Here is a 23,835-nt window from a genome sequence, read left to right as displayed (position 1 = left end):
TTCAAAAACTGTGTAGGGAAAAACGGAAATCTGTCTTAACGTGGATTTCTGTCTGCTGAGGATGATGGGTGACATTCCTGATCAGGGATGACACCTCTTTAGGGTTGCCATACTCAGGGCCTGAGAATGATTGTGTATCTTTAAGAGAAGAGAAAATTCAGCCAAGTGCAGGTTTTCTTGCAACACTGTTAATGGGAAAAACCACAAGGTGACATTCTCCCTTCCCCCTGCACAGCTTTTAAAGATATAGAAGACCTCTTGGAGGCTGGGCCTGACAACCAAGAGGTCTTCTGTATCTTTAAAAGTTGTACGGGAGGAAGGGAGAATTTTACTTTGTGGTTTTTCCCATTACAGTGTTGCAAGAAAACCTGCACTTGGCTGAATTGTCTCTTCTCTTAAAGATACAGGATCATTCTCAGGCCCTGAGCCTGGCAACCCTATGCCTCTTACTGGAAGGATCAGGCAGAGTCCACTAAAGTCTTTTGCCTCCTCTCCAGGGGGAGGGGCCATCCCTCTCACCAGACCAACTGGCAGAGCAGACAACTCCTTGACCCCACTCTGACATTCTAGCTTCAACTCTGTGGATGACTGAAACCTAACTGTTGAGAAACTGTATTGAACAGAAAAAGAAAAACCAACAAGGAACAGAGAAGCATGGCAAAAAAAAAAAAAGGGCTTAACCACACCAAGGTACAACAGATGTCCCCCAGACCAATAGAGCACACATACAGTATGTGGACAGAAAAAAATACTAACCATACATATGGCAGCAGCAGGAGCCGTAACCCACACCCCTTAGGTTGTCAGCAGAGGAAGGAGAAGTGGGCAGAATGTTATCCACTATCCTCAGCAAACAAATTCACAGTAAGACAAATTTCTATTTTTGCCTGAGGATGATGGATGACACTCCTGATTAGGGATATAACAGAGCAGTCTAACCTGGGTAGGCTTCCTCCTCACTGCCTTACAGTCTTCTGAAGGACTGCAACTGATGATGAAAAAACACTCAGTTTGTAGTGTATCAAGAAAGTGTGAGGAGAAGCCCAAATTGCTGCTCTAAAAATTTCCAGTACAGGATAGCTACCTTTAAACACAGCTGAAGCCGCTGCGCCCCTAAAGGAATGGACTGTGACAACACTTGGTGGTTGCCTGTGCAATGCCAGATAGACCTGGGCTATGGCATCCCTGAACCACTAGAAATCGATGAGGAAGAGACCTTCCTCCCAGCAGGATTGGTGAAAGCACAAACCAAGACATAAAAGTTCTCCAAGTCCCTGGTTCCCTCTAGATAAAAATGTGGTGTCCTGACATCCAAAATGTGCCGCCTGCACTCCTGGTAGCATTAAGGGTTCTTATACAATAAGGGTAGCACCACCTTGTGGGAACAATGGAACACTGTGTTGACCTTAGCTATGAAAGGTGGTTCGTGTTGCAACACTACCATACCAGGATGGAAAAAACCCACAAAGCTGTGGCTAGGAAGACCCAGCCTCTAACTCTGTCACCCTCCTGGCTAATGTAATTGCCACCAGAAATACCATCTTAAGAGACAAAAAAAAATACTGTACAAGTGGCCATCAGTACAGTGAAGACACAATTCAAATCCCATGTGAGAAACTGGTACACGCCTGGAGAGAAACCAGGGCCAAATCTTTGATGAAATGTTTATAGCTGGAATGTGAGGACAAGGTCGGATCACCCAAACTGGCTAGATCACTGCTTAAAATGGTAGCCTGTATTTGAATGGTGCTGCAGCTCAGCCCCTTATTCACCCCCTCCTGAAGAAAACCCCCAGCACATCCTTAACCTCTGGAGCTGCTGGGTCAGCCCCAGAAGAGGACCACCAGGTGAGAAAACACCTCCAGGTGGAGCTGTACACCCCATTGCTTGAGGCCCAGTTTAAGGCAAGTGGAGTGTCTAAAACCGTGGATCAACAGATAGGCACCTTGAACATCCAACACCAAGGACTTCAGATCGAGGCAAACGACCTGGACCCTAGGCCACTGTCCTTGATTACTGGAATGAGAAGAGTGCCCCAACTGATCAGGCTGGCATCTGTCTCTGCAGTTCCTTTCACTCACTCACTCACTCACTCACTCACTCACTCACTCACTCCGTTAATTGAAGAGAAAGCAAATGTCACTGTAGCTCCCTCTACACCAGGTCTTGAATGGACATCTGAATTCTCACCTTTGCTGGAACAGGAACTTGGAATGGAAGCAGAAGCTGTTGAACAGACTGGGAGAGAAACCACAACCACCAGGCCTGTTTGTGGCCTGACATCATCAGGCTGATGTCACCTGAGATGCCAGGTCACATCCTGCAGTGAGATGAGAAATAACATGTCTAATGGACACCAGTGAAGTTAGCTATGCATACTCCAGAATGTTTATAGACATTAGCCAAAATTCTGAGAAAGAAGCTTCTCTAGACAGAAGAAGCTTCTCAAACATATGTGTGCTGGCAGAATCTTGCGCATATATGTATATGTATTGCAGAGCCTTCCTGTGGGGCAGACAACAATAACAACCTTTTGAATCCTCAACAAAAAAGTGCAGCGGGATTTCCATTTATATATTTACAGACTGTGCCCTCTAGAGGAGCCAACAGGGGCTTCTGCTGTTGCCCTGGAAACACTCCCTGGGGGAGAGACTCAGCTCTCTAAAGCAGCTTTTCCCAAATCTTTGGGACCCCAGTTGTTGCTGGACTACAATTTCCATCATTCCTGACCATTGGCTATGCTGGCTAGAGCTGATGAGAGTTGCAGTCCAATATCTGTGGACCCAAAGGTTGGGAAAGGCTGCTCTAAAAGGAAGCAATTTGACACTGATATTTTAGCACCTTCAAGGAAAAAAAAGAATGGGGAAACTCCTCAGATAGAGGTCTACTCCCATGTCCCTGCCCAGATTGCTAACATCCCTTCCTGTTCTAAGGAGAAAAGTATACAACCCATCCACAGAAACAAACCTGGTACACATTAAGATTCCTCACCAAAATCTCACTCCTTATGTTTCTGGGGAAGGAGGGAACTGACACAGATAACCTGGTTGACTATGTGTGAGGGAATCATCTTATAACTCCTCAACACAGAGGGAACACATTGTGCCTGCAGATAACCACAATCTGATATAACATATGACCCTTCTGCAGTGATTACACTATACATATCCACAGCCCCATGCCTTAACCTAAACCATTGGCATATGAAGGCCAGAACACAAGGAAGAGATATTTTGCCACATGTAGTGCTGCCTGTAGTGTTCAGAATTAATCACAACTGTTAATGATTAACACAATCTCCCAAAGTCTTGATTAGCACCCTTTACTCCAGTAGACAAACTCAGGGTAAAGGAACAGCCATCCAAGCAAGAGCAAAGGAAAACTAGACCAGTTCAAAATGTCACAGAAAGAGCCCAGGGCAGGAAAGAGAGCCCATTCAGCCTTCCAAACAGTATTGAAAATTGGGGAGGGGGGAGAGACAGACAAACACTTTGGCAAGAGCAGAAGGAACCATTTTTAACACCTATAGTCAGGGACTGGGATGAGGTCTTAGAATCCACAGGCTGTTCCTCAATTTTTTGCAAAATCTGCCTGGCCATAGCCAAGAAGATAGGGATGCAGATCTTCAGATGCAGATCTCAATTCCTACCCTGAAAACTCTTAGCAGAAGCACCCTCAGATGTCTTATTGGCTGATTCCACATACAATGGAGAAAACTGGTGGAGGAGTTTAAAGAAGGAGACCGCAGAGCAGCCGCTTGATGGAGATATGTGGAATCTCTTCTTGTGACTTTTAGATCAGAGTGGCCTCCTGCCCTTATGTCTCCTACAAATAGAAGATTTACATCTGTCAGACAAGAGCCAATTAGAAGAGGGAGGTTCCTTAATCTCCTGGGAATATAGAGAGAGAATAGAGACTCAGGAAAAACACCTGCAGGGAAGGACACTGAAACATCAGAAAGGGCAGGATTACTCACCCGTCCATGCTGATGTTAGCACAACTGATTCACGATTGAATCAGAGCTGTTATAATGCTCTGTAGCCACCCTAGAAACTAATTTAGCCTTATTAGGGTTAACCCATCCAGCTTCGAGACAGCACCAAAAGCCTGAGGAAAAGAAACTCTGACAGGTTTTACCAGAAGTGGGGGGGAACTCTTCTATGCACCCATAACTGATGACTGAAATGAAGTATCCTGAACTAAACCTTCATCCTCATTCAGCTGTATCATCCATGCTTTGTTCAGTAAGGGCTGAAAAAGTTCAGAAGCAAACAACGTTGGTTAAGGATAAACGGCCAGTACTACTTCCTCAGGGAGTTCTCTCTCCTCTCAAGCAGGTTCAGAGGTTGAATGATGACAGTCAGGCAATGCTCCCTCTTTCCTTCAGGGAACTGTTGTAAGCAAAAGGATTACCATCCACCAACTTACCAAATTTCATAGCGAGCTCCACAATGACAGAAGAAGCTCCTGAAACAGGGGGAGGAAGGAAAGCCCACAGAACTGTTACTTGAGGGAGATCTCCTAGAATCATAGAATAGTAGAGTTGGAAGGGGCTTATAAGGCCATTGTGTCCAACCCCCTGCTCAATGCCAGAATCCAAATTAAAGCATACCTGACAGGTGGCCTTCCAGCTGCCTATTGAAGGCCTCCAGTACTAGAGAGCCCCTCACCTCCCTAGGTAATTGGTTCTATTGTTGTACTGCTCTAACAGATAGGAGTTTTTCCTGATGTTCAGTCAAATCTGGCTTCCTGTAACTCAGTGCTTCCCAATCTTTATTACAATACCCCCTTTGCAAGCTCCAGTGGTTTATAGGATTGGAGTAAGATCCAGGTTCAAATACTCATCCATCCATGAAGCCCATTGGGTGACCAGACACAGTCCCTCAGCCTGACCTATCTCACAGGTTCTGTATAAAATGGAAAGGGGGGGAGGTAGGAACCACCTTGACCAACTTGGAGGAAAGGTGGGATATAAATGCAATAATTAAATAAATAAATACATTTGAGCTGCAGTATGTAGACCCCCACCTCAGCCAACCTGCTGAGCTTTTAAAAAATCATCATCATAATCAAGAAGCAGCAATGTGGTCGTGGTGGGAATGCTACATTGTGAAGACAAAAGGGTGGATAGATTAAGGAGGGGGGTTAGTGCTCTTAGGCCTTGGGATGATCATCAGAACTGAGGACTTGGTTAGCATGCACTTGGGGAATGACAGCAGAACAGAAGACAGATCAGCACAAACACATAAACACACCTGTCTCTCCTGCAAGCATCTGCAAGTGTGCATGCATTCAGGCACATGGGAGGGGGGAAGCCCTCAACTGCCGCAGCATCTTGGAGAGAAGGACTGACGGGTGGAGTGTAGGTGGAAGAAAGGGGGGATGCTGGCACACACATTTAGCCCCAGAGATGAGGGGTGAGCAAGTCCTGAGCATCCTCACTGCTCCTTGGCTCCATGTGGGCAGCCTCGAAAATAAGAATAATTTTTAAAAGGAGGTGGCAGTGAAGCAGGAGCCAAGAAAAGCAGGCAAGCTGACTGCCAGGAAGGAAGGGGGAAAGCAACCTTTCCTTGCGGCCTTGCTTCTTTTGCTTCATAAACAGTCCTTGTGATGTTCCTATATATTAGTGTATATATGGTAAGTGCTGGTTGTTTAGAGTATACATGGTAAGTAGTGAAAGAGGAGGGGGAGTGAATGGGCAATAGAATGCTTGATGATTGGCTGAATGTTTAAAATGGCTGACAGTATAAATGAAAGGATGACAGGTAAATCTGGGTGAATGTGAGGTGGTAAATTGTGGAATAGGGGGGAGAAGAGAAAGAGTGGATTGCTTGGTGGGGTTTAGAGAGTTGTTTACCAGGAGGGAGGTGGAGTTCGGATTAGTATTGAGTAAAACCATATGCTTATGTGCCTTAAGAAGAAATCTTGTTAATCTTGTTAGCTTTGTTATCTTTAATAAATACTTAATTTGGTTTACCAAAGGCCTGATCCTTGGCTGGAGTTTCACAGACCAGAAGGGAGGGTAAGACCAAGGCTGAAGGGGAACTGTAACAAATGGTGGCAGCGGTGAAGAGAATAACAATACCAGTATTCAGAGTCTCTGGGAATACTAGTATTGGGACGTTACTGGTGGTTGCCTAGCAGGGGGATCTGTTGAGATCTGTGCTAGAGCGGATAGGTAAACCATAAGAGAGTGCGGTCCGGACTGGTGGAGTCCCTGGTGGTGCCTAGAGACAGGCAGTAACCACGAGCAGGTAGGAACCTGACAGGGAGAGCCAGGGAAGGACGCATCACAGTCCTCTCCCCTCGTTCTGAGCAAGGGAGTTGTCAGCAGCAAAGAGACGGGAGTATGAGGAGACGGGAGTCAGAGATAGTAATCCCCTCTTCTTACTGGTAGCTCTACCCTCAGCCTCCTTTGGCATCTGCCTCATGTTTTATAGGCAGACACTTGCCCTCACCATGCCTGAAAGATGCTTTGCCACTTCAGCAAAAGTCCTCCTCTCTTATTTGGAGCAAGGGGGAGGTGTAGTCTGTAGAGGCAGTGGGGAGCAGACAGCATCCAGGGAATGAAGACTTTAAAAATATATAATTCATTTCTTTATTGTTTGTGGCCCCCCTGGATTACTTCAAGGCCCCCAGGTTGGGAATCACTGCTGTAACTTGAGCCCATTATTCCATGCCCTGCACTCTGGGATGATCAAGAAGAGATCCCGACCCTCCTCTATGTGACAACTTTTCAAGTACTTGACGAGTGCTATCGAGGGTTGCCAGGTCAGAAGCATCCCAAACTCTGAGATTTCAGGGGTGGGCTCTAGTCATGTCACAGAGGTGGGTCCTAGTGATCTCATGGGGCAGGCCCTAGTGAAGTCACAGGGGTGAGGCCCAGTGATGTCATTAAGCATGATACATTAAGCATTAACTACAGTTGCTGGGACAATACCACTCTCACAAAAAACACCCCTCTAACTGGAAATTAAGATAGAAATCTTACTTAATTCAGGGTGTTCCCAATTCTGACTGAAGTGATGGGATCATTCCTTCTCACTTGCTTAGGGAGCCTGGATAGGGAACATTTCATCTAGTCTATTTCCTTCTGGCAAGAAGGGTTTAAATGCCCTCAGGCTAGGCCAGTCACTAGAAGGCCATTGTAGGAAGAAGGGAGCCTAGTGTTGTGGAGATGTTAGATAGGAGCACTCAGGAGTAAAGATGGATTCCCTGAAGGCTGCAATTCTGAACACAGTTACTAAGGGACTAAGCCCAATAGAACTCAACAGGAGTTAATTCTGAGCAGATATGGTTAGGATTGTGCTGTTGTTAAGGCGTGACTAGGGATCCCCTGCAAATATATTGATATCCAAGCAATCCCCTGGCTGGAATGCCCTGCCTGCCTTTTAAAGTGGCTGCTCTAAACATCCTTACAAACTTGACCTTTTACTGCAGAGAGAGGTTTGAGAAATGACTAAGAGTTAAGAAGATTCTCTACCCTTTCCTGCCTACCGTGTGGGCTGCTGTAAACCCACTTTGACAGCCAACCCAATTCCAGTGAGTAATAATTGACAGAGAGAAAACATACATAGTTTGGTCTACTAGCGTGGGAACAACAGCAATTGAAGCCACACTTCCCAGTATGTGAATTCTCTTTTACCACTATTGGACAAGAAACAAACCATCATACAAATAACAAGATGTATCATCAATGGGTTTAAGGGGGTTGAGCTGACCAAATGGAACCACTGTTGTTGCTTCTATGGATGTAAGGGAGTGAGGTCAGAGGTAAATGAAATACAAACAGAAAAAAAAGATAGTAATGATTTCCTAAATGCAGTACCATACCAACCACAAGATTCCTATGAGTAAGGCAGAAAACTTAGCATCCCACAACCAGTCAGCGTTCTTAACCAAAACTAAAAAAATCCTGGCAGCCAGTCAGCCAAGTCACAGAAATCCCCATGCAGCACAACCTGACCCAGGGGCTGCAGTTAATGCAGAATGCTGTGGCACGATTGCTGACATGAGTGAGAGCCTGTTAGCACATAATATCTCTGCTCTGAAAACTGTACTGGTTGCCGATTTGTTACCAGACCAAGTTCAAGGTGTGCTTTCCATGTTAAGGGTGCTACACAGTACTTGCTCTGCTCTTGTAAGAAATCGATCCTTTAGTGTAGCAGCACCTACGTTTCGGAACTCCCTGCCTATTAACATTAGGCAGGCACCTTCATTGTACTCTTTTCAACACCTGCTAAAAACATTTTTGTTTAGGCAGCCTTCCCAGGCACGTAGAAGCTATTATGCTTTTTATCTGTTTTTAATTCATTGTTGGTTTTATTATTTTGAATATTTTAAAAATACCTGTCTGTTTTTGCCAGTAATGTTATTGTTTTAATTCCTTCTTAAGCTGCTTTGAGTTTTTTTTTTTACAATAAAGTGGTATATAAATGTTGTAAATAAAATACATAAATAAATGTTGGAGTCACTGTGGCCCTTGGGTCTCTTTCCACTTTTAGAACAAAGGAATCTTAGCTGCAGCCCTTCCACTGTTTAAAAAAGTGTATTTTAACATTGTTCTTTTCAATTCACTAATGAACGCACAACATACCTAGGGCACATCTACACCATTCATATAAAGCACATTCAACACACATTTGAAGCACAGGAATCCCACCATAGAATCATGGGTACTATAATTTCTTAACTGGGAACTGCAGTTTGTTAACAATCTGTAGTTTAACTTTGTTAACTGTAGATGAGAACTATAACTGTGAGGGGGAAACTACACTTCCTAGGATTCTTTGGGGGACGTCATTAGCTTTAAATGCAAGTTTGATGTGCTTTAAATGTATTGTGGGGATCTACTTCATAAACTAAGGACAGAATATGGAGAAACTGACTGGTTCCCAATCGGAAAGGGTGTGAGACAGGGGTGTATTTTATCACCCTATTTATTTAATCCTGCACAGGCATGACAAAAGGTGGGAAGCCATCAAAAGCACACTCCACAACTGACAGGGAAAGTGGAGATGCTATTACAATCCCCATGTCAGATGTGATCCTGCCAAAGGCTAGAGCACTACGAATCATCCAAATTCATTCAATGGCGATCACTCATTGCCGAGTAAGATTGTCTTCCAAGATAAGGTCTTTAACAGTGGGTCCATAAATGACTGTGGAGGCCAATTCTGGATCCACACAGCCTCCCACAGTGAGGACATAGGTTTCCAGATGGAAGATGGTCGCAATGAGGATTTGTTTGACGTGCCTTCCACTTAGCTCGTTTGTCCCGTTCGCCCTGTATTCGTGTTTCTTCAAAGTCCATAGCACCTTTGATAATAGCTGACCTCCATTTGGGACATTCATGGACCAAGACTTCCCAGTTCTTGATCCGCATGTTACATTTTTTTAGATTCGCTTTAAGAGCATCTTTAAACCCCTTTTACTGTCCACCGATATTCCGTTTTCCATCCTTAAGTTGGGAGTAAAGTAGCTGCTTTGGAAGATGGTGATCAGGCATTCGAAAACATCACCAGTCCAGCGAAGTTGATGTTGAAGGATCATTGTTTCAACATTGGCAGTCTTTGCTTCTTTCAAAATGCTAACATTAGTCTGTCTGTCTTTCCAAGTAATTTGCAGAATTTTCCGGAGGCAGAGTTGGTGGAATCTTTCAAAATGTTGGGAGTGGCGTTTATAAATGATCCATGTTTCACAGGCATACAGTAAGGTTGGTAGTACAATGACTTTGTAAATAAGCATTTTGGTCTCCCTGCAAATATCCCGATCCTCAAACACTCTACACTTCATTAGGGAGAATGCGGCACTCACAGAGCTCAGACAATGTTGAATTTCAGCATCGATGTCAGCTTTTACAGAGATCAAGTGATCAAAGTTCTCCAACGTCACACCATTAAGCTGGATTGATGGTGCTACAGAGGGACTAGTTTGCACCTGTTGATGAAGCACTTTGGTTTTTTTAATATTAAGTGAGAGCCCAAGCTTTCCATATGCTTCTGCAAAGACATTTAGGATAGTTTGAAGATCTTTCCCTGAATGTGCAGAGATTACATTATCATTGGCATATTCAAGTTCTACAACAGAGGTTGACATTACCTTACTTTTTGCTTTCAGCCTACTGGGATTAAAAAGCTTTCCATCTATTCAATATATGATTTCCACATCAGTAGGAAGTTTCCCCCCAATAAGGTGTAGAATCATAGCAATGAAGATAGCAAATAAGGTAGGAGCAATGACGCATCCCTGTTTTATGTCTGATCCGACTCTGAATGGATCGCTCTGAAAGCCATTGTTGTCCAAAATTGTTGCTGTCATGTTGTCATGAAGGAGTCGCAAAAAATTCACAAATTTATCAGGGCATCCAGTTTTCAGAAGGATGGTCCAGAGAACAGTTCAATTCACAATGTCAAAGGCCTTAGTCAGATCAATAAACACCATATATAAAGGTTGATTCTGCTCCTGGCATTTTTCTTGAAGCTGTCATGCAGTGAAGATCATGTCCACTGTCTTCCTGGAAGGGCGGAAACCATTTTGAGATTCGGGGAGGATATCCTCTGAGATCGGTAGGAGGCAATTTGCGAGGATCCTTGCAAGGATCTTACCTGCTGTAACCAGAAGAGAGATACTTCCATAGTTCCCACAATCTGTTCTATCACCCTTCTTTATAAAGGGGGATAATTATGGCGTCCCTAAAATCTTCTGGGATCTCCTCCCTCATCCAGGTTTTTTCGATGAGCTTATGAAGTTGTGATGTAAATTCAGGCCCACCTTCTTTAAAGACTTCAGCAGAAATCCCAACAGGTCCACTAGCTTTGTTGTTCTTCATTTAATTGATGGCTTTACTGACTTCATCCAAATTAGGGGATTCTGCAAGCTCGTCTCTAGTTTGTTGCTGTGGAATTTGCGAGAAGACCTCACCAGCCACAATAGAGTTATGATTAAGGAGGTCGTGGTAAAGCTCTTTCCAGCGCAGGGCAATAGATTCTTTATCCTTAAGAAGTTTTGAACATAAGGGATTTGTACCATAATTTGTTGGTCCATAGATGGCCTTTGTGGCATTAATAAAGCCCCGTGCATTGTGAGCATCTGCAAAGTGCTAGATTTCTTGAGCTTTCTTTATCCACCAGGTGTTCTTAAGTTCCCTAGTTCTTCTTTGGACCTCAGCCTTTGCACTGACATAGATTCCCCCCCCTAGGATGCACACCTTAGCGTGGTGAGGGGGTTTCAGAGTGTTGAAGAAGCTAAGAGCAATGCTGTGATGACCTTCCCTGGTTCTCCCTGTCAGGTTCCCACCTGCTTGTGGCTACTGCCTTTCACTAGGCACCACCAGGGACACCACCAGTCCGGACCGTCCTTTATATGGTTTCTCACTCCGCTCTAGCACAGATCTCACTAGATCCCACTGCTAGGTAGCACCACCAGTCACGTCCTGTAACCAATACTCCCAGAGACTTTCCCTGAGTCTCTCTCTAGCTGGTTACTTTTGTGACTGAGTGCTTATGCTGTTCCCAACCCCCTTGTATCTTTATATAAAAGGCATACAACTCTGGGTTGCTCTGGATACTTGACTTGTTACAATTCCTCCCTTCACCGCTGCCACCATTAGATACTGTTTCTGTTCAGCCTTGGTAATTACCTTGCCCTCCCTTCTGGTCTGTATATTCCCCAGGCAAGGATCAGGCCTTTGGTAAACCAAATAAGTATTTATTTACTAATAACAGGAAATAACAAGATTACTTTAGGAATGTTTCACAAGCGTATGGTTTCATATATGGTCACTCTTTATGTTTCTGTTCAAATATATCCTCTTTAAATATCAGCCAAATCCAATCCAAACTTCCCTCAGAACTCTGCCAACCAACTCAACAACCTCTCTCCAACCGATTCTCTAACCGACTCTCTCTCTCCCCCCCTTCATCACTCACAAACCTCCATTTATACCTTCAGCCAGCCAGCCACTCAGCCAATCATCATCCAGCACACTTCAGCTTCTCACCCATGTACTCCCCCTTTCTCTTTCAGTCAATGACCATACATCACCTAATAGACCCGCACTTACCATATTTACAGATGCTAACTTACAGGAACATCACTAATGCCGTCAGGAGTCTAGATCAAGAGGCTAGACTCCTAGCAGGGGCACCCAAAGCAGAATGGTCAAAGCTGAAATACCAGACTAAGAATATGGAGAAACCGATTGGTTCCCCATCGGATAGGGTGTGAGACAGAGGTATATTTTATCACCCTATTTATTTAATCTATACGCAGAACATATCATATGGAAAGCAGGATTGAACCAAGATGAAGGAGGTGTGAAAGTTGGAGGGAGAAATATTAATAATTTAAGATATGCAGACGATACCATACTACTAGCAGAAACCAGTAATGATTTGAAACAAATGCTGATGAAAGTTAAAGAGGAAAGCACAAAAACCTACCTAAGATTTTATTTATTTTTATGACCTTACCGTTAGAAATAGAAAACTATGAAAAAATAAACTATAAAAAAATATTGAAATTTATCTGGTCAAACAAGCCAAGTAGAACAGCAAATGAACATCTGTATCAAGAAATTAGTAATGGAGGACTCAGAGTACCCAACATTATTAGGTACTACCAAGCAGACAAATTATCGTTAATTACAGAATGGTTTGAAGATTGCGATAGTATCTTATTAAAAGCGGAGCAAGAAATGTATAGGAGATTACAGGAACTACTATGGGTTGAGCCAAAAACAATAATAACTAAACAGAATTTTCTTACATCTACAAACATAGTATTTAAAGTATGGATTTATTGCGCAAAAAGCTGGCCCCAGGTTTCTCCCCTCTGACTTCAATTTTGAGAAACGAATTTGTAAACAATCAACTACAACAAACTATTAATTACCATACATGGGGAAAACTGTTCAAGTATAGTGATTGGTTTAAACAAGGATTTATTATTTCTTATGAAAATGCAGCTGAAATTTTGAATAATAAGAGGCCTCCATTATTTCATTTTTTTTTCAATTAAGGCATATAGTAGAACAAATAAAAACAAAACATGGAAACCCACATCCTCCTACGGCTTTTGAAACTTTTTTACTACTATCAGAGAAAAAGAATGCTATTGCTAAAATATATCAGATCCTCTCCTCATTAAGTATGCAACAATTACATTCAACATATAAAAAGAAATGGAGCAGAGATTTAGAGAAATTTAATTTATCAATATCGGAAGAAGAGTGGATTTGGTTGTTTAAGAATATCCCAACCATATTATCAAATAGTAATTTGAAAGAATTTTTTTTAAAGCAGTTATCAATGGTACTTAACACCACATAGATTAAGCAAAATATTTAATCAAAATATGTACTGTTGGAGATGTAGAAGAAGTAACGCGGATTTTATACATCTTTTTTGGAGCTGTGTTAAAATAAAACCTTTTTGGAACAAAATTTTAGATATAATACAGAATATTACAAGTCAAACGTTATCCAGAAATCCTAAAACAATTCTTTTGTGCTTATTTTGTGAAGAAATTATTAATATAAATTTTCAATTAGTAGCTACTTTGCTCACAGTGGCAAAAATATGTATCGCACAAAAATGGAAAAATAACAACCCCCCAACATTGATGGATTGGTTGAAAAAAACTTGGGAGACAATAGTAATGATAAAAAATGACTTATAATAGAAATGCAATGAACTATAACCATCAAAATAAATTTGTAGAGAAATAGGCTTTATTTATACAATTCTGGAATGATAAAATGATACATGAAATAGCTCCATTTATTTACCTCAATATAGGAAACTGTTGTATTATATTATTACGCTTAAATATGAAGGGGTAAGAAGTTAACCTTAATAATTACGTATTGTTACTTTTGTTCATTTCATATTTTGTTTTTGCTGTTGTCGTTGCTTTATTTTGTAATGCTTCTATGTAATCGAACTGGAACATTTTGTACTTTTATTTCATCTTGAATTAAAAAAAGAAACAAAAAAGTAAAGAAAAGAAAAGAGAGGAAAGTACAAAAACAGGACTACAGCTGAACGTCAAAAAGACTAAAGTAATGACAACAGAAGATTTATGTAACTTTACAGTTGACAATGAGGACACTGAACTTATCAAGGATCAATACCTTGGCACAGTCATTAACCAAAATGGAGACAACAGTCAAGAAATCAGAAAAAGGCTAGGAATGGGGAGGACAGCTGTGAAAGAACTAGAAAAGGTCCTCAAATGCAAAGAAGTATCACTGAACGCTAAAGTCAGGATCATTCAGACCATGGTATTTCCAATCTCTATGTATGGATGTGAAAGTTGGACAGTGAAAAAAGCAGATAAGAGAAAAATCAACTCGTTTGAAATGTGGTGTTGGAGGAGAGCTTTGCAGATACCATGGACTGTGAAAAAGACAAATAATTGGGTGTTAGAACAAATTAAACCAGAACTATCACTAGAAGCTAAAATGATGAAACTGAGGTTATCACACTTTGGACACATAATGAGAAGACATGATTCATTAGAAAAGATAACAATACTGGGAAAACCAGAAGGGAGTAGAAAAAGAGGAAGGCCAAACAAGAGATGGATTGATTCCATAAAGGAAGCCACAGGCCTGAACCTACAAGATCTGAACAGGGCGGTTCATGACAGATGCTCTTAGAGGTCGCTGATTCATAGGGTCGCCAAAAGTCGTAGTCGATTTGGAGGGACATAATAACAAGATTTTTTTCTTAGCAGCACAGTTCATGTCTTTCTGCCATATCTGGAAGGCTTTCCTTTTCTTGTCGATGATATTTTCAAATCACCCAAATAGTCCACCACAAACAGAAAAGACTGCAGGGGAGGAGCAAGCTCAGTGAACCTACTCAGAACAGAAGGTTTCTGAGAATCCCTGGCTAGAAAGGAGCTGATGGGGGAAAATGGCTATGGCCACAACGCACACAAATTATCTGACTAAGGAGTCTGTCAGCAGGAACCACTGCTCTGTGCCCTTTCACCATTGGCAGCCTGACTTCATAAGGTGCACCCCGACTGGCCGCTTCTGAGTCTGAAAAGGTGCCTCTTCAAACCCAACCCTAAGCAACCCCAAAACACAAAGGGATAAGAGGGAGAAAGGCAAAGACATACAAATGATACCAGTAAGGTAAAAATGTGGGAAAGGTCTAAGGCAACGGGGTTGGGAGACACAGAAACAACAACACACACACACAGTCACCACAGACACACATCAAGGGAGAGGAGAAGACGCTGACAAGAAGACAAGAGCAAACGAACAATAAAACACAGGGATAAAGGCTCAGAAAGAAGAGTTCTAGAGAACATAAGAGGACCCCAACTGTCATCAACCACAGGCAGGGTTGGTCTGGTGACAGGAATGATGCTTCCCCAAGAGGAGACGTCATCTCTAATTAGGAATGTCATCCATAATCCTCAGGCAAATAAGATTTTATTGCAACATGTGACGATGGGACACAAGCCACTACTACTGATGGGGGAGCTGGTGCATGCCCTAAGTTACCACACATGTAGGAAATGCAATCAAAAAGATTTTTGGTGGTGCCCTTTATATAAATAGTAGCGGAGAGTGCATATAAAGAGGAAGCTGATTTCTGCTGTGGAATTCACTTCCTCTGTACATTTGCCACCAATGATTACTTTCCACACAGATACTAAGTAAGGACGTTTTGCTTATATAAGCATGACAATATGTTACTGGGCTCCTATTGGGTGGAAGGGTGCGATATAAATCAAATAAATATTTATTTGGTAACTGTGATGTTTCCGTATGTCTGAGATTCCACCTCCTGATATCCACACCTGGATCAGGAAATCCCCCTGGGAAATCTGCCTCAGCCTGGGTCAGATATGCCCTATGAACCCCAAGTTTCAGCCCCACCATCTTTTATCCCAAAAGATGACCACTGGTGTAGACAGTATAATTGATATAGGAACAGGTATAGAATTGGACCCTGATTTGGTAGCACATGTGACCAAGCTGACACGCAGGATTTTAAAACAATCTTTATTATTTACAAGATGATAAATGTTGATGATTATTAAGATGTTATTGTCCCTGCTCTACCTAACTATCCTGCCCTTCTAACCACAATAAAACCTCCCACAACACCCCAGCCCCTCTACCTCGATGTTCATTTCACTATCCCAAATCCTATCTCCTCCAAGTCAATTCCTTATCTAACTCTGTCCAACCCAACTGCTTTTCAATTTCAAAACCCACTTGGAACTCTCACTCACACACACCCTCCCACCTGTCAGCCTTATATCATCCATCCCTCCTAGCATTCTATTAACTCTTTCTTATCTGAACAACATCTCATAACAAGTTTAAATATATAAAGTTGATTTCATTACAGTAACATATAATTAAAATTTCATATTTGAAATTGTGTTTTCTGTTTCAAATGTTCTTTACTTGATCATTGTGGAATGAAGCAGGTTCAAAATCTTTAAAAAGGTAAAGATAAAGGTAAAAGCGTCCCTACACTTATTTATTTATTTATTTTATTACATTTTTAGACCGCCCTATAGCAATAAGCTCCCAGGGCGGTGTACAGCATAATAAAACAGGTTAAAATACAAGTAAATATATTAAATACAATGTAAATACAATACACAATAAAACATAATTAAAAATTTTCAATTTTAAATTCAAATTTTTAAATTTTTAAAATGCCTGGGCGAAGAGGTAGGTCTTTACCTGGCGCCGAAAAGATAACAAAGAAGGCGCCAGGCGTATCTCATCAGGGAGGGCGTTCCATAGTTCGGGGGCCACCACTGAGAAGGCCCTAGCTCTAGTTATCGTTCTCCGTGCCTCCCTATGCGTTGGGACACGGAGAAGGGCCTTCGATGTCGAGCGCAGCGACCGGGTAGGTACATAGCGGGAGAGGCGTTCCGCCAGGTATTGTGGTCCGATGCCGTTAAGGGCTTTATAGGTAAGAACCAACACTTTGAATCTGGCCCGGAAACATATTGGTAGCCAGTGCAGCTGGGCCAGGACAGGTGTTATATGATCAAATTTTTTTGTCCCAGTAAGAACTCTGGCCGCAGCATTCTGCACCAGCTGAAGTTTCCGAACCGTCTTCAGAGGTAACCCTACGTAGAGTGCATTACAGTAGTCCAATCTAGAGGTTACCAGAGCATGGATAACTGTGGCAAGGTTCTCCCTATCCAGATAGGGTCGTAGTTGGGCTACCAGCCGAAGCTGGTAGAACGCATTCCGTGCCACCGAGGCTACTTGAGCCTCCAGTGACAGGAGCGGATCTAATAAGACCCCCAAACTATGGACCTGCTCCTTTAGGGGGAGTGTAACCCCATCTAGGGCAGGTCGGACATCAACCATCTGGGCAGAGAGCTCCCCCACCAACAGCATCTCAGTCTTGTCAGGATTGAGTCTCAGTTTATTAGCTCTCATCCAGTCCATTATCGCGGCCAGGCAGTGGTTTAGTACATTAACAGCCTCACCTGAAGAAGATGTAAAGGAGAAGTAGAGCTGCACTTACAGTGCGAGTCGTTTCCAACTCTTAGGGTGACGTCTTGCGACGTTTACTAGGCAGACCGTATATATGGGGTGGGATTGCCAGTTCCTTCCCCGGCCTTTCTTTACCCCCCAGCATATGCCAGGTACTCATTTTACCGACCACGGATGGATGGAAGGCTGAGTGGACCTCCACCCCTTTTACCGGAGATTTGACTTCCTCCTTCTGTTGGAATCTAACTCTGGCCGTGAGCAGTGCTTCGGCTGCGTTATCACCACTTACCAAACAATCTCTGTTGTAATACTCATACCAGAGCATGTCTTGGGTTTCAAATGCAACAAATTGCTCTTTAAATTCTTCCCTCTAATCCCATAATGTTATCTAGATTAGAAGGTCTTCAACTAGTAGGTTAAAACTATTACTGGCTTTCTGTGCTTGACCTGAAGTGAAGCACACAAGTGACACAACCATCATACAAATATATGTGTGTGTGTTTTAAAAAAATCCTAACTATAAATTCTAAAGGAAATGTTTCAAGCTTCTAACTTCTGCATACGAATTGGGCTCTATTTAGTTTTTTAATTTAGAAAGAATTGTGTGTATTTGATATAAGTTCTGCCCCTATTGGAAACCAGTAAATTAAAGCCCATTTTATTACTGAACATTTCACAAAGATATGATTGCATGTAAAGGTTGTTATTCAATAATGTTCCCATTTATTATTAGTCTTCCTAAGTTGCAACACAAAGGGAAAAGTTCCAGTAACAGTAGTTCTGAAGACTACTTTGAACCCTCGCATGATAAAATTTCCTCTGCAGAAGTCACTTCCATGTAGGAAATTATGACATGATGATTACATGTGCTTCTATTTTGCTGCATATACATGTGTTGGAGAATTATACAACACAAAAGTACAGGGAAGTCTACATAGAAAGCTAATCTTATATGAAAGAATCTCAGGGTGAAATGCTATGTGTCTTGCCATGCTAAACACCTTGCCTTGTTAAAGAGAGGATAGCCTCTTGATTCAGTACTGGTGTCACATTTCTAATCTATCTGTTGTCAGCAGCTATACTGATATACTTCACTAGAAATTACTCGTAGGACACTGCTGCCAGAAAATCACAACTATGCAAATGATGCAACATGAATCATGCAACCAGGAGCATGTATGTATTCCAGTATGTATAGAAGGGGAGAAAAACACCACCAAGACAAAGATAATTTCTTCTTTTATCTAGCACAGATAACAATCCAAAAGGTATTAAATACAAAAACTTTATGTTTTCTGATTATTTCGTTTGGTATAAAAATGAATTATGGACGTAGAGCATATGTTAGGAATATTTCACATTGTTTTTTAAAATATACACTATACACTAATAGCACAATCTTAAAAATGGGTTATGCAATGTCAGAAAACACAATTTTATACCAATGACTCAAGTTAGATGCACTAGTATGCATATTTAGGACTGAGGTATAATTAAATAATCCTGAGTACAGGAAAACTTCCACAATAAAGTGTATTTTTCTGATTGAAAGAAGGTGTGCTTTACATATTACAGCAGCAGTGTCGGAGCTGTTTTCTGTAGGTTCACCCCATGGGCCACTAAAAATTTAAAGGCCTACCAGCACATGGGTAAAGCCAGCCACAAAGATTTTTATATTATGTTATTATTTATTTATTTTATGTCTTTCCTGCTGTTCACATTATAGTTGCAGAGGGGAATTACAACAATACAACCATACAATTTTAAAATAAAATAAAAACTTTACTCAAAACTAGTAATGAACTTGGATAAGTCCCAAAATACATCTCAGCTAGCAAAGGCCACAGTAAAGGTATGTCTTCAGCATACAACAAAAGCTGTACAATGAAAACACTAGACCAGCCTTTCCCAACTAGTGGGCCACCAGATGTTGTTGAACCACAACTCCCATCAGCCTCAGCCAGCATTGCCAATGGTCAGGAAAGATGGGAATTGTGGTCCAACAACATCTGGTGGCCCACTAGTTGGGAAACGCTGCACTACACACACTTCTATGGGGAATTCCACAATTCAGGGGCTGCCATAAAGAATGGCCTTTCCTGGACTGCCACACTCCAACCTTCTGAGAGCAGTAGAACTACCAAGAGACCCAATCTTAACACCTGAGAGGATCTGTAGGAAAGAAGGCAGGCTTTCAGATATATAGGGCCTACATTACTTAGGGTTTAAACACTAATGTGAGCCACTTGAATTGGACCTAGAAACAAACTGATAGCAAGTTTTAAAATAGGGTTTAATGTGTATTCTTAATGGAACTCCAGCCAGTAATCTGGCCATTGCATTTTGACCAGTTGAAGTTTCCAAGTCATCTTCAAGGGCAGCCCCATGTAGAGTGTGTTGCAGTAATCTAATCTGAAAGTTACCAGAGCATGGAATACAGTCCCAAAGGAACCTGATGTAGAGAATATATTTCCTGACCAATTACCAAATACAGATGAACCCATGAAATCAAGGTCTAATTGGACGGAGTATATTTCCTAAACATATATGCAAGAATTAAAAACTTTTCCAGTTTACAGGGGCTTACATTGTGCTGCATTGCAGAAGAATTTTAAATTATTTCTTATATATGGAATCTGTAGCAGCAACATATATGATAAGATTGACTCTCTAAAAAGTCTTTATTGTAAATTGGAGTGTAATGCATTCATGCTAACAAAAAGTTGTTTTTTTAATTATGAGAACTGAATATCTAAGTCCAAACACAAAGAGAAGCACTCTAAATAGATGCCACTGAAGAAGACTTTGGGCAAGTTATTTGGAATTTATTATGTGCTTATCCTAGAACATAAGAACACAAGAAGACCCTGCTGGATCAGGCCAGTGGCCCATCTAGTCCAGCATCCTGTTCTCACAGTGGCCAACCAGGTGCCTGGGGGAAGCCCGCAAGCAGGACCCAAGTGCAAGAACACTCTCCCCTCCTGAGGCTTCCGGCAACTGGTTTTCAGAAGCATGCTGCCTCTGACTAGGGTGGCACAGCACAGCCATCACGGCTAGTAGCCATTGATAGCCCTATCCTCCATGAATTTGTCTAATCTTCTTTTAAAGCCGTCCAAGCTGCTGGCCATTACTGCATCTTGTGGGAGCAAATTCCATAGTTTAACTATGCGCTGAGTAAAGAAGTACTTCCTTTTGTCTGTCCTGAATCTTCCAACATTCAGCTTCTTTGAATGTCCACGAGTTCTAGTATTATGAGAGAGGAAGAAAAACTTTTCTCTATCCACTTTCTCAAGGCCATGCATAATTTTATATACTTCTATCATGTCTCCTCTGACCCGCCTTTTCTCTAAACTAAAAAGCCCCAAATGCTGCAACCTTTCCTCGTAAGGGAGTCGCTCCATCCCCTTGATCATTCTGGTTGCCCTCTTCTGAATCTTTTCCAACTCTATAATATCCTTTTTGAGATGAGGCGACCAGAACTGTACACAGTATTCCAAATGCGGCCGCACCATAGATTTATACAACGGCATGATGATATCGGCTGTTTTATTTTCAATACCTTTCCCAATTATCGCTAGCATGGAATTTGTCTTTTTCACAGCTGCCGCACACTGGGTCGACATTTTCATCGTGCTGTCCACTACAACCCCGAGGTCTCTCTCCTGGTCGGTCACCGCCAGTTCAGACCCCATGAGCGTATATGTGAAATTCAGATTTTTTGCTCCAATATGCATAATTTTACACTTGTTTATATTGAATTGCATTTGCCATTTTTCCACCCATTCACTCAGTTTGGAGAGATCTTTTTGGAGCTCTTCACAATCCCTTTTTGTTTTAACAACCCTGAACAATTTAGTGTCGTCAGCAAACTTGGCCACTTCACTGCTCACTCCTAATTCTAGGTCATTAATGAACAAGTTGAAAAGTACAGGTCCCAATACCGATCCTTGAGGGACTCCACTTTCTACAGCCCTCCATTGGGAGAACTGTCCGTTTATTCCTACTCTCTGATTTCTGCTTCTTAACCAATCCCTAATCCACAAGAGGACCTCTCCTCTTATTCCATGACTGCTAAGCTTCCTCAGAAGTCTTTGGTGAGGTACCTTGTCAAACGCTTTTTGAAAGTCTAAGTACACTATGTCCACTGGATCACCTCTATCTATATGCTTGTTGACACTCTCAAAGAATTCTAATAGGTTACTGAGACAGGACTTTCCCTTGCAGAAGCCATGCTGGCTCTGCTTCAGCAAGGCTTGTTCTTCTATGTGCTTAGTTAATCTAGCTTTAATAATACTTTCTACCAGTTTTCCAGGGACAGAAGTTAAGCTAACTGGCCTGTAATTTCCGGGATCCCCTCTGGATCCCTTTTTGAAGATTGGCGTTACATTTGCCACTTTCCAGTCCTCAGGCACGGAGGAGGACCTGAGGGACAAGTTACATATTTTAGTTAGCAGATCAGCAATTTCACATTTGAGTTCTTTGAGAACTCTCGGGTGGATGCCATCCGGGCCCGGTGATTTGTCAGTTTTTATATTGTCCATTAAGCCTAGAACTTCCTCTCTCGTTACCACTATTTGTCTCAGTTCCTCAGAATCCCTTCCTGCAAATGTTAGTTCAGGTTCAGGGATCTGCCCTATATCTTCCACTGTGAAGACAGATGCAAAGAATTCATTTAGCTTCTCTGCAATCTCCTTATCGTTCTTTAGTACACCTTTGACTCCCTTATCATCCAAGGGTCCAATCGCCTCCCTAGATGGTCTCCTGCTTTGAATGTATTTATAGAATTTTTTGTTGTTGGTTTTTATGTTCTTAGCAATGTGCTCCTCAAATTCTTTTTTAGCATCCCTTATTGTCTTCTTGCATTTCTTTTGCCAGAGTTTGTGTTCTTTTTTATTTTCTTCATTCGGACAAGACTTCCATTTTCTGAAGGAAGACTTTTTGCCTCTAAGAGCTTCCTTGACTTTGCTCGTTAACCATGCTGGCATCTTCTTGGCCCTGGCGGTACCTTTTCTGATCTGCGGTATGCACTCCAGTTGAGCTTCTAATATAGTGTTTTTAAACAACTTCCAAGCATTTTCGAGTGATGTGACCCTCTGGACTTTGTTTTCAGCTTTCTTTTTACCAATCCCCTCATTTTTGTGAAGTTTCCTCTTTTGAAGTCAAATGTGACCGTGTTGGATTTTCTTGGCAATTGGCCAGTTACATGTATGTTTAATTTAATAGCACTGTGGTCACTGCTCCCAATCGGTTCAACAACACTTACATCTCGCACCAGGTCCCGGTCCCCACTGAGGATTAAGTCCAGGGTTGCCGTCCCTCTGGTTGGTTCCATGACCAACTGGTCTAGGGAATAGTCATTTAGAATATCTAGAAACTTTGCTTCTTTGTCATGACTGGAACACATATGCGGCCAGTCTATGTCCGGGTAGTTGAAGTCACCCATTACTACCACATTTCCTAGTTTGGATGCTTCCTCAATTTCATATCTCATCTCAAGGTCTCCCTGAGCATTTTGATTAGGGGGACGATAGATCGTTCCCAGTATTAAGTCCCTCCTGGGGCATGGTATCACCACCCACAACGATTCTGTGGAGGAGTCTGCCTCTTTTGGGGTTTCAAGCTTGCTGGATTCAATGCCTTCTTTCAGATAATCTTTGGACTTTAAGGCTCTGGACAAGAATATCTCTGCATTCCATTGCTGTGTTGCCACTGGAAGTTAGTAGAAATATTTTGTCGGCACAGCTGGAACTCAAAATCATTTCATGTGAGAATATATTGTATGTGCATGAGAATGTTATAAAGCCATATAAAACCATTCGGCTATAATTGTACATTCTGTTTATTATATTTTGGAATATATTAATATTTTGCAAATGTTAATTCTTGCATATGTTTTAGGAAATATACTATGTCCAGTTAGACCTTGACGTCACATGTTGATCTGTATAGTCCAAAAGGGTCATAGCTGGTGAAGCAGCTGGCCCTAGACATAGACACTCCGAGCCACCAAGGCCACCTGAGCCTCCAATGACATTGTTGGATCCAGGAGTATCTGCAAGCTACAGACCTTTTCCTTCTAGGGGAATGCAACTCTGTGCAGTAAAGGCCATCTCCTTGAATCTGTCTCATCAGGTTTCTGCTTCAGTTTATTGGGCCGCTCCAACTCATCACCATCTCTACGCACTGGTCTAGCACCTGAACTACCTGTGCTGATTCACAGGAAGGAAGAAGGGAGGGAGGGGAGAGAGCTGTTTGTCAACCACATAATGGTGAAACCTCACTCCAAATTTCTTGATGACAACTCCCAGTGGCTCAAACAGATGTTAAAAAGCATGCGGGACAAG

At 42.0% G+C, this 23,835-nt stretch overlaps 1 protein-coding gene across 3 annotated transcripts in view; it reads right to left on the bottom strand.

Annotated features, from left to right (window-relative positions):
• Nucleotides 1-23,835, bottom strand: part of ATG10 (autophagy related 10) — a 227,044-nt gene that overhangs the window by 54,619 nt on the left and 148,590 nt on the right. The window lies entirely within an intron of this gene.

This window comes from Rhineura floridana, chromosome 1 (assembly GCF_030035675.1).
Source record: "Rhineura floridana isolate rRhiFlo1 chromosome 1, rRhiFlo1.hap2, whole genome shotgun sequence".
Taxonomy (NCBI): domain Eukaryota; kingdom Metazoa; phylum Chordata; class Lepidosauria; order Squamata; family Rhineuridae; genus Rhineura; species Rhineura floridana.
Note: the sequence above shows the minus strand (reverse complement) of the source record. Positions and strands in the feature narration are given on the sequence as shown.